Genomic DNA, 12,200 nt, shown 5'->3' with positions numbered 1-12,200 from the left:
TTGATTTGTAAAAAAGATTCTATTTATTTATTTGAGAGAGAGAAAGAGCGAGCATGAGCTGGGGGGGAGAGGCAGAGGGAGAGGGAGAGGAAGGTTCCCCACTGAGCTGAGAGCCCGATGCGGGGCTTGATCCCAGGACCCTGAGATCACGACCCGAGCCAAAGGCAGATGCTTAACTGACTGAGCCACCCAGGTGCCCCAATTTTAACATTGATTTTAAATTTACCAGTGAGAGTGGGGCATCCAGGTGGCTCAGTCAGTTAAACATCTGCCTTCGGCTCAGGTCGTGATCTCAGGGTCTGGGGATTAAGCCCCACATCTGGCTCCCTGCTCAGTGGGGAGCCTGCTTCTCCCTCTCCATCTGCCCCTCCCCCCCACTTGTGCTCACTATTTCTTTTTCTCCCTCTCATATAGATAAATAAAATCTTTTAAAGATATAAATAAATTTACCAATGAGAGCACTGAGGCATAGAGAAGTCAAGTGGCCAAGAGACACACAGCTGAAAGAAAGTGAAAGAACTGGCTAAGGAGCCCAGGGGAGCAGCCCCAGGGCCCACGATCATAACCGATACACTGCTAATCTAGTGACATATAATGTATTATAGAACACATTTATTTAGGAATATTGCTTCCCCCACTGTTTATGAAACACTATTAAAACACTCCATCTGCATTTTCATTATTGATGTGTCTGTCATCACGAGAGCACATTTGGAGCTCTGTACCAGCTTTTCTAGAGCTGAACTTCTCACACTTTGTGGGGCATACGGACCGTCTTCTGGTGGGATCCTGTTTAAATGCAGGTTCCAGTTCCAAATTTCTTTTTTTTAAGATTTTATTTATTGTTTATTTGAGAGCAAGAGAACGAGAGAGCAAGATCAGGAGAGGGGCAGAGGGATGGAGAGAAGCAGACTCCCACCTAAGCAGAGAGCCTGATGTGGGACTCGATCCTAGGACCTGGGATCATGACCCAAGCCAATGGCAGATGCTTAACCGACTGAGCCCCCCAGGTGCCCCCAGTCCCAAATTTCTAACAAGCTCCCGGGCCCACGCTGCTGCTGCTGGCCTGAAGACCATGGAGTGAGAAGCAGGTCAGGGGAGTGCATTGCCTTGGCTTTCATTTCAGAGAGCTGAGGTGGAGCAGTTTTGAATGTATCTGTGACCACGGGAATCTGGTCTTAAGCCTAGTAGGGCACTTGAACTTCTCCTGTTGTCCCATATGTGTTTACCCCCAGTGTCCATGAGGTAACCACATACTGTTCTGCCTTTTAAAGTGATCTTTAAAAAGACTTGGTTAAACGACGTAAAACATCCCAGCTGGGACTAGTGATTGCATCCTGTTTAAATACTTTGGCCAAACTAGCTCCAGGTAAGGTCATTTTGGGGCTCTCCAGATGGAAGGTCGTTATTTCAACGAGAGTGGCTCAAAGGAGGCCCTGCAGGCTGCCATTTTGGAAAGAGTCAACTTGCCGCTCCTTCTGCGTAAGAAACTCTTCTTCCCTACGTGGCTGCTTCCTTCTTGTGGTTCGTGTCTACTCAGAGAGGACATCTCAACCACGTTGACGGGGGGGTGACCCCTACTTCCTCCCTCCCCCAGAATGCTGGTCAACATCAGTTTCATTTTTGATCCTCTTTTTTTTTTAAGATTTTATTTTTAATTTTTTTTATTTGGCAGAGAGAGAGAGAGGGAGAGAGAGCACAAGCTGGGGGAGCGGGAGAGGGAGAAGCAGTCTCCTGGGTGAGCAGAAAGCCCCTGTGGGGCTTGGTCCCGGGACCCCAGGATCATGTCATGACCTGAGCCGAAGGCAGACACTTAACCAACAGAGCCACCCAGGCGTCCCAATCTTCTGTCTTAATCATGGCATCTGCCAATACCTAAACCGAGCTTGTGTATGTACGTACATATGCACATATGTACATGTATGTGTGCAAGTAGGTCTGTCTGTACGTGTGTGTGTTCATGTGTGTGTGGGATGGAATGGCTATCTTTTACCAAACGCAACTTCCAAAACAGAAACACTGTCTCTTATTTTACTAGGCTCTTGACATGTACTTATCACATAGTTAACAAACACTCATTTTGGTTTCGTTTCAAATGCAAAACAGATAAAACTCTTGCATAATCTCAAATTTAACTCCGAAGAGTAAAATACAGAGTTCTGATGTGTCTTTGAGATGCTCTTGTCTCTCAGTCTTTGGTGGGTCGCAGAGCGTGTCGCACGATGGACATCCAGCAGATGGCGCCATTTCCCCAGGACTGAGCCGCTCCTCCTGGGGGTGGCTGGGCAGGTTCCAGGCTGTGGCTGTCCCTTGACTCAGGTTTACCCACGCTAAGCCAGATTCTGATCTTCCCAAACAATCCTCTGTGTGGAAAGCAAATGGGGCAGATTTACACATGTCCCTGGGTACAGCCCCGCATCCCCCACATGCCTCACTCCCTCCCACAGAAGGGGTCTCGCCTCCTCCCCTGGGCCTTTGGGGTGCAGCCCCATCCTATAGAGGAGCCCGGTGGGTTTGGAGTCCATCCCTTCCCCTCCCAGACCCGCCTCCTGCATCAGGCCAGAAGCGGGTAGTGTGGTGTTCTTGGGCTCAGAGCCACCCAGTGGGGGGGATGGTGGGGAGGGAATGTGGGGTCTGAAGACCAGGAGAGGAGTCCTTGCTCCCACTGAACTGGGACGAGGTCACTCAGCTCTCTCTGTTTCCTCCCCTGTCAACTGAGATAATCACGGGGCCTCTCGTCAAGGAATAAATGAGCTGCAGGTAACAATTAGCACGTGAACCTGCTTCTCTACGGGGGAAGCCAGCAGAAGGCGGTTCCCCATGGGGTCAAGGCAAAGGCAGGGTCTGTCTATCTTCTGCTGAGATGCTGAGGGGCTGGCATCGCAGAGGGCCAGCCAGGATATCTGCTTGCAGATGGGTCATCGAGGGAGCAGTCTGACTTGTGCAGGGGTCTCCAAAACACTTGGGGCTTTAACTGTGGGATTCCCCTTGCACAGGACTCTCAGAAGGTCCCTTGCAAGGACTTCTGAGTCCCCCTGACACTGGTGCCCTCTGCCTGTGCCTCCATTCACGCTCCTCCTGGGGTCTGTGTGATGCTGTCGCCTCGGGATCTGGATCAAATACTCATTCCATGGGCCTCACCCCTCCTTCTTCCTAGAGGAAGCCACAGCCCCCCAGTCCTGGCTGGTGCCTCCTGGGACCCTACTTTCCTCCCTGCGAGTTCTTGGGTTCTTCCTTGCCTCCACCACTGAACATAGGCTCCAAGGGGGCAGGTACATGTCTCCCTTCTTCCCTGCAGCCCCTCTGGCACCCAGCACAGGCCTGGAGCATAGTAGGTGCTCACTAAATGCCGATTTTAGTGGCAGAATCCTCTGCCCTATGCTTCCTTAAGGGGGTCCACTCTTTCTCGAGGCAGAATCATGGACATTTGTGAATGGAAGGACAATCTTGCTACTTTAAAAAGGCCCTGAGTGGGAAGCCAGTCCGAAATGGTGATAAAACTAGTGTGGAACAGTAGAAAAAAGAGTCTTGTTTTTTATAAGACCCCAGAGTTGGGGCACTCTACCATCTATAGTAGCAGAGAGCACAGGGCTGGGACGCAGGTGGCCTGGCTTCTAGCCCTGGATCTGTCACTCTTATGCTGTGCAACTCCAGGAGACTCACTTTTCCTCTCTGGGCCTCCGCTGCCCCGGCTGTAGATACAAACACTAGGGTTGCGGGTTCCCTGGGCTTTGCTCTGTGTGATGTGCCAAGGGTTTGTAACGCAGAAATCCTCATCAGGGGCTGATCAGTACTCACAGCGGCAGGCGAGTTGCCGGCAAGACTAACGCTGACCCTGGTCACCCTGAGAACACCCTGGTCAATTTAGTCCCGAGCTCACTTTTTCAAGGCCTCCAGAGTGAAGCTCACTGATCTCGGACAGCGTCACTCCAAGTCTTAGGGAGACGTGTGCGTGCTCTCTCCCTGTGCCCGCTTCCCTCCAATACCATTTCTGACAAAGTGGGCTGAGGCTGAATTGCATTCGAAATGCATCATGACCGTGGCCTCGGAGGCATGGCTGGGATGGACAGGTGTACTTGCAAAGTGAGAAGACTTGTCCCAAGTTTGCTTCTGCCATTGTGGACTTGTGTGCATTGGATTGGCTCCAAGGCGAACCTGCCCATGCTGGCTTCCCAGGACCGTGGCCACTAGCTGGCGGGGCGCTGCCTTCTAGACCTGGGTTGGCAAACTTGTTTTGCAAAAGCCCCATTAGTAACTATTTTAGGCTTGGCAGGCCGGAGTGTTCCTGTCACCGTTCTTCGACTCTGCCATTGTCGCTTTAGGAAGCCTTACATAATATGTAAAATATACGTGTGGCTCTGCTCCAGACTTTATTTATGTGCACCAAAATTAGAGTTTTATATAATTTTCACATGCTCTGAAATACCATTTTTATTTTGTTTTCTTTTTTTTCAACTATTTAAAAAATGTAAAATCTGTTCTCAGCTCATCAGCCACATAAGAATGAGGCAGTGGGCAGGATTTGGGGCAGTTTCAGACCCCTGTTCCAGACTGTAGTGCAGGGGCTGACCAGCAGGGCAGGCCTGGGTCCAGGACGGGGTCTGGGTCTCCTGGAAGGGTTTAGAGTGTAAAGCAGAGCCTCGCTTATGTGTCAGGAGAACAAGAAAGTCAAAACAGATGTGTCCTATGTTCCATCAGGGAGTGGTAAGTTCTAGAACCCCACAGCAGGGAGAGAGGGCAGAGAGATGCCACTGGGGCCTCCTCATGTTTGAGGGACCCGAATAATTTCCATAAGGCCTGACCAGGGTTCACTGGCCCTGTGAGGCCAGCAATACTTTCTGCTTTCAGAAACATCTTTGGAAGGTGAGGGACATGCAGGTGGCTTGTCCCCACATGGCCTCAGTGAGGGCGCCTGGTGCCCATTGAGAAGGGACGTTTGTGTGGATGTCCCTTTGTTGTTAGGCATCACGTGGTTACTTATGTACCATACATTTAAGGAAGGGACCGCTGGGACCCAGAATGTGATCTTATCTGGGAATAGGTCTTTGCAGACAGGAGTCGTTAGGATAGGGTGATGCTGGGTTAGAACGGGCCCTCGAGCTCACATGCCTGGCGGCTTTCTAAGAAGGAAGAAGAGGAGCAAACACAAAAAGGCGGGCTCGCGAGGACAGAAGCAAAGACTGCAGCGAGGTAGCTCAAAGTCAGGGGTAGCTGGCCGGCACGGGGAGCTCAGAGGGAGGCCGGGAAGGGCTCTTCTGTAGCACCTTCTGAAGGGTGCGGTGCCCAGAGACATCGGCTTGGGACCTCGAGCCTCTGAACTATGAGCGAGGACGTCTGTGGTTCTGGGTCAAGGCCACCCAGGGCATGAATGCAGCTCCCCCGTAGAGATGTCAGGTTGAGAGCTGGGAGGACCAGTGTGCAGTGGAGAGGAGGAAGCTGCTTGGGTGGGTGGTGATTCATGCCCCCCGGAGTGGCTAAGAACGTGGAGGAGTGAGTCTGAGTCCAGATGGGGGAGGCGCATGCCTGAGCCCTGGCTCTCTCTGATGTTGGCTGGGAGAGGACAGTGGGAGAAACCAGCAAAGGAGGGTAAAGGGCCAGTAAGCAGAAATAAACTAGCACTTCCCGAGTGTCTGCAGCAGGAGGGAGAGGGCAACTGGGGCCAAAGTGCTGAGGGGGTCAGGTGAGATGGGGCTTGGACCCCCCATTGGACTTAGCTACATGGGGGTGACTGGGGACCTGGACCAGAGCAGTGGGGGTGGAGGGGTGGGGCGGAGGTCTCTCTCCTTGGCGCTTCTGGCAAACTGAACTCTATGTTGCTTCCTCCCAGAAGTCCTCCCTGACTCATCCATGTAAAAATGCCGTCTTTCTGCTCTGGAAGGCTAGTCCTCTGTATAAGCCGCTGGGTGTTAGGCTTGCTCTGTGTATGTGTGTGTGTGTGTGTTCGACACGACTAGCCATATGGCCTTCAGCAAGGGACCCAGCCCAGGGAGGCACTGCCGTGTATGTGGGTTCAAATCTTGACACCCTCACTCACGAGCTGTGTGCTCAGGCAAATTTCTTGTACCATCAGGAATCCTTTAGGGTCTGACGAGCTCATAACCCCTGCTGTGAAGACCAAAGACATGATCTATAAAAGCGCCCAACACGGGGAGTTCCACACCTGCCCTTTTCCCTCGTTCACACAGTGAGTGGGTGTTAGGCCTGGCATAGGTACTCAGAAAGAATGAATACAAGAATAAAAAGGAAGTCACAGAAAATCATCACTTCCATCTGGTGACACAGTTCATAACCCGATGCCCCATTTTATAAACTGAGGCAGGAAAACGGAGCGTCCTGTCGAAGGTCCTCTGGGCACATCCACACCCTGCTCTGTGCCTACCGCATGCCCGTGGCCACAGGTCTGCTGCAGGCTCGGCGGGGCTGCCATGTTCCCAGAGAGGAAGCGGCTGGGTCGGAGCTGGGCCGAGGGGAGTGCCCTCCCCATGCACTCAATCATCCAACGAGCGCACGCATTCATTCATTCTTTTTCCAGCTTTACTGGGGAGTAATTGACAAAGATACTTGTACGTATTTAAAGTGTATAATGGGGGCACCCGAGTAGCTCAGTCAGCTAAGCATCCCACTCTTGATTTCAGCTCAGGTCATGATCTCAGGGTCCCGGGATCGAGCCCCGTGTCAGGCTCTGTGCTCAGTGGGGAGCCTCCTTGAGATTCTCTCTCTTGCTCTCGCTCTTCCCCTGCCCCTGCACTTGCCCTCTCTCTCTCAACCAAATAAAGAAGATCTTTAAGAAAAGTATACAATGTGCCAATTTCACATCCACACTGTGAAATGATCACCACGGTGAGGTTAATGAACATATCTGTGGCTTCACATACTTACCATGTTTTTAAGTCTGGTGAGAATGCCTCAGACCTCCTCTCTCAGCAAATTTCAAGCACGCAGTACAGGATTAACGACTCCGGTCACCAGGCTGTGCTCCTGATCCCCAGAATTCATCCATCTAGTAACTGAAGTTATGAAACACCCGCGGGGCTCCATTCCCGCGTCTGTAATGTGGAGGTAATAACATCCACCTAAGAGGCTGCGGCGAGAACTGAAGGGGCTTGGGTACCAGATGCCGAGCACAGTGCTTTGTCCAAGGGAGGTACCAAGTAAATGGCATGCCTACGACCTCACTTCTCTACTGTGCCGTGTCTTCCGTTTATCTGAGTGGCTGCCCTCCCCTTTCATGGGGACAGGAGTGATGGAGAGCAATGAAGGGTTTGAGAGACACCCAAAGGTCGAATTGAAGATGAAGCAGGAGCCGAGTGTAAAGCCCGATTTCCACACTGCGGCCTGGAAACTGGTGTGGGGGTGGGGGTGGGGGTTCTAGCGTACTCTAGCAGCCAGGCCGTCCTTCACCTAATGACAGACACCACCAATAATCTACACGTGTACAAGCGATGGGGTGGTGTTCCCATGCACGTGGGTGCGGCGGGGAGCTGGGGCAAGGGAGGTCAAACCTGGCATCTTTTTATAAACTTGACCTGGGACCAGCTTGTGGGTGGGCTGTGAGAGGGTTGTGGCGGGCTCTCAGGGACAACCTGGACGCTCTAGACAGGTGAGTGGGGTTGGGAGCGGGTGCGGCCTGACTCCTGGGCTTCCAAGTGCCCCCCCCCAACCCCCTGTTCCTGGAATCGATTCCAGTCAGCATAGGTGTTGTTGAGGTCTTTGATCCATCCCGCCATTTGGATCAAATACGGACCCAACATTCTGAGAGTCTCTAAGCCCCCGAGTCATAAACAGCAGGGAGAAGAGGCTTAGAATTTACTATTGATGGCTCAGGTTTGGGGTAATAAAATTTCTTGCTGAATGTATGCACGTCTTCTTGGCCCTGGGCATTAAACAGCCAAGGTGTGTGTGTGTGTGTGTGTGTGTGAGAGAGAAAGAGCTGGTGTGTGTGTGTGTGTGTGTGTGTTGTTATTAATACAGTAACAACATTTCCCAGACAGTCCATGTCTCCCGATGAGTCATTCTTCATAGAGACCCCAGTTCTGCCAGCAGGAAGACAGGTGTTCTTGGCAATCTGGGATAAGCACTAGTCCCTCTCACAGCATTTCCCAGGGGACTGGGGTTTCTGCGACGGCCTTGGAGGCCTCAGGGAGATACAAAGGGTCTAGGATCTGCTACAAACAACTTAACATTTAATGCTTTTCTGACCATTTCTGCAGGCACAAGTGGAGGGTAGGTGCATGTAAATCTCTCCTCCCTGGAGATTCTTTGTGGGCTCTGAACTCAGCCTTCTCATCCCCCCAGAAAGGGCTCACCTCAGTCTCCACCTCCTGGAACAGGATGAGGAGGAGGGGAGGTAGGAGGATTGAAAACTCTGGACAGAAAATCTCTCCTCTTCCATGTTTTCCTTTTCTCTCTTCCAAACTTTTCTTGGGTATTTTTTCTCACTTCCTCCTCCTAGCAAACTTCAGAATCATTTTGTCAACAGAGTGTCTTTTTAACTTTTGCTCACCTACACACATTCTGGGCAGTGACTCATCGCTCCAATTCCAGCCTCCGCGCGCGCCCCCCCGCCCCCCCTCCCCCCGCCGCAGCAGAGCAGCTTGGGCTCCTTGGGGCAGGAGACCATCCCTCTTCCTCTATCTGAGAGCAACCTCACCCCTGCTGGTGGGGGAGGCGTTGGTTGGGGGACCTGCCCACCCTGGGAGGGCTTGCTCATCTCCCCACCAGCCTCACCTCTGCACCAGCACCCACGCTGGGATTTCTGCTTCTTCTGAAGGCAGCCTGGTGAGATTCTGGTACTGATTCCACCCTCATGAGGTTGCAGATCCCAATCCCAGTCCCGACATTATCAGCCGTAACCACGACAGCAACACAAGTCCTAGTTTTTGAGTATTCTTAGTCTGAAACTCTGCCAAGCATCTTTTGCACTTCATCTTGTTTAAGGTAGTCTACCTCGTGCAAGGGGCAGACACTTTTTTGGTCAAGGGTAAATATTTGCAGCTTTGCCAGCCGTGTGGTCTCTATGGCAACTAGCCACCCCTGGTGTTGTGGGGCAAAGCAGCCACAAATCCATCAAACAGGCGTGGCTGTGTGCCCAGTGGACTCGGTTGACACACCCATGCTGGGCTGGATTTGGCCACCCTGGCAGAGTGGAATGGCCAGGACGGCAGACTTGGAGCTCAGCTGCTTGGACTCGCATCCAAGCTCTGCCACTTCTTGTCTCCATAGCCTCAGGTCAGTTACCGACACCTCTGTGGTCTAGTCCTCGTGATGCTTCATTTCCACTCCGCTGGGGTACGGATGCCCAGATAGCGGGTGTGTCTGGGTGTGGCTGTGAGGGTGTCTTGGGGATTGAATCGGCAGACGGAGCAGAGCAGACAAGGCTGCCCAGCCTGGATGGTCATCGTCCAGTGTCCTGAAGACCTGAAGAGAACAAAAAGGCAGAGGAAGGACAAATGCACTCCCTTTGCTTGAGTGGAGACCTCCACGTTCTCCAGCCCTCAGAAGTGAGCTCTCCTCCCTCTCCGGCGTTCAGGCTCAGAATGGGATTTACACCGTCGGCCCCCAGTCCTCAGGCCTGCAGACTCCCACTGAATCATGTCACCTTCTTTCTCAGGTCTCTAGCCTGAAGAGGGCAGAGCATGAGACTGACTGGTCAGCCATAATCATCCAAGCCAAATCGCATAATAAATTTCTCCTTTCCCGTCTATCTATCCTACTGGTTCTGTTTCCGACAACCCTGACTAATCCAGTCCTCCAAAATCCATCCTCCCCCTTCCCACAGCACTGAGCTTTCAGCCAGGAAGGAGGCATTCCAGAATAGAGCCCCATCTCCCAGCTCTCTAACAGCTGTGACTACATGGCCACATTCTGGTTAATGCGATCTAAGCCAAAATGTCATGTGTTCGTTTCTGGGAAGTCTTCCTTCAGAGACAGCCCCTCTCTCTAATTTTTAAAAATCCCTTCCATGAGGGGATCCTGGGTGTCTCCGTCGGTGAAGTGTCTGCCTTTGGCTCAGGTCATGATCCTGGGGTCCTGGGATTAAGCCCTGCATCAGGCTTCCTGCTCAGTGGGGAGTCTGCTTCTCCCTCTCCCTCTGCCTGCTGCTCCCCCTGCTTGTCTCTCTCTATCACTCTCAAACAAATAAATAAAATCTTATAAAAAAATCCCTTCCATCATTCTGCCTGTGTTATGGTGCCACCAGTGTGGACCCTGAGGGTGAGGCCACCGTGCAGAGACAACAGTGTGGTGAGCTACAAGGACCTCTTGGAGCAGAGCCTCCACACATGTCCTGGTACCCTGACCGCCGTGCTGTGACATGAGAGAAACACCATTGTCATCCTTTACCTGGGTTTCTGTCGCTCACAGCTGATCCTAAATCAACTAATGCACTCTTTGTGGTATCCTGTATGTAAATAGTAATAACAACAATATCCCCCTCCCCACCACCTTGAGGGTTTGTCTTGAGGATTTAATGTGTCAGCGCATGTAAAATGCTTAGAAAAGTGCTTGATATGTAGTAGGTGCTCAATAAGTGTTAATTGCCATTTAACCCTCATATGACTCCATGATGTGGCTCACATGACCCACATATTCTGGATAGGTGACTGAGGTTCAGAGAGATGAAGTATTAGGATTATATTCAACTGCTTTAAAAATATATACAATTAGTGGTTTAAATAAGATGGAGGTTTATTTTTCCCTTGCGTAAAAAAGGTCTAGGGCTTGTGTGGGAAGTCCTCAAAGTGTTGTCTGATTCTAGTCTTTTGGGTATAATGCTATGCCTCATGTTTCAAAGTGGCTGCCAAAGCCCCCTTCATCACATCCACTTTCCAACAGGAGGATGGGTGAAGACGCCCAGAAAGGAACACCTGCTTATCTTAAAAGACTTGACGAAAGTCACACTCTGCACTTTGCCTACCACTCGTTAGCCACCCTGCAGTTATATGGGCACGTTTAGAGGCAAGGCAGCTTGGGCACGTATCCTTTTTCAGACACTCCGCTGCACAGAATGGCAGACTCAGGATTTGACTCCAGGACCCACTAATTCCCAAGCCCGAGCTCTAATCCACAGCCTTCCATTGCTTCTCACCTTTCTTCGTCCTGTAAGCTTGTTTTGGAAAGAACACGCACGGGCTGCCAGTCAAATCCAAATGTTGTCACTAATCCGCTCTGTGACTGCGGACGGACGGGTCACTTGAGTTCCCTGTGGCTCCTTGAAAGGCAGAGATTGCACACATTTCCTTCAGGCTGTTGTAGGATTGCATGAGGTGGTAAATGTCAGGAGCCAGGAAATAGGAGACTGCTCTCTTCCTGCTCCTTTCTGAGTACCCAGGACATGCCTGGTTTCCCCTGCCCCCCCAGAAATAGACAAATAACGGACAACCAATGTGGGGTAGTAAGGGACATGCAAATAGGAGTCCTTATTTGGACATTACTTTTGACATTTGACTTTCTCGCCTCTTCCTCTCTCCACAGGGGCCATATGCCCACTTGGCTTCCCCCGAGAGCTGACCTTGTACAGATTCCTCTCTGGGGTCAGTTCCAAGGCACAGGGATGGGCCAGTTGTGGACATGGGGGGAGGTGGGCAGGGGTGAGGCTAAGTGAGGAGCCCCTTGGCAGCCCCTGCTGACTCCTTGTGCACACTGGGGTGGGGCAGGCAGCACCCTGAGCTGAGCCAAGGGTCCAGAGTCATGGAGGAGCACCCCCAGGGAGCAGGACTGGGCTTTCATCAAGGAATTGAGGATGTGTACCCACAGCTGCATTTCAGAATGGCTATGGACGAGGGACCCCTATGTATTTCCGAATCCCCCAAAGCTTTACTTTTCCTATCCCTCTTGATTGGGAGTATCATTACAAGTATCCTCTGCCTGTCTAACTGTTGTCTGCTGGGAGTGGGAATATGAAGGGAGACGTAATTGTCTCTCTAATTTTCAGGTCTTTAGATTGCAAGGATCATTACGAGCAGGGGCACCAAAGGAGCCTTGTCAATCTGCTTGGGCTACTGGAACAAGACACCACGGACTGGGGGGGCTTATCAACACCCAAAACGGACTGCTCACAGTTCTGGAGGTTGGGAAGTCCAAGATCAAGGCAGCAGCAGGGTCACATTCTGGGGGAGGTTCTCTCCTTGGTTCATAGCTGATAACTTCTCACTTGTCCTCACATGGTGGAAGGGGTGACAGATCTGTCTGGGGCTGCTTTT

This window comes from Lontra canadensis, unplaced genomic scaffold, assembly GCF_010015895.1.
Source record: "Lontra canadensis isolate GAN:19392208 unplaced genomic scaffold, GSC_riverotter_1.0 scaffold98, whole genome shotgun sequence".
Taxonomy (NCBI): domain Eukaryota; kingdom Metazoa; phylum Chordata; class Mammalia; order Carnivora; family Mustelidae; genus Lontra; species Lontra canadensis.
The sequence above is the reverse complement of the archived record's forward strand: the minus strand, read 5'-3'. Positions refer to the sequence as shown.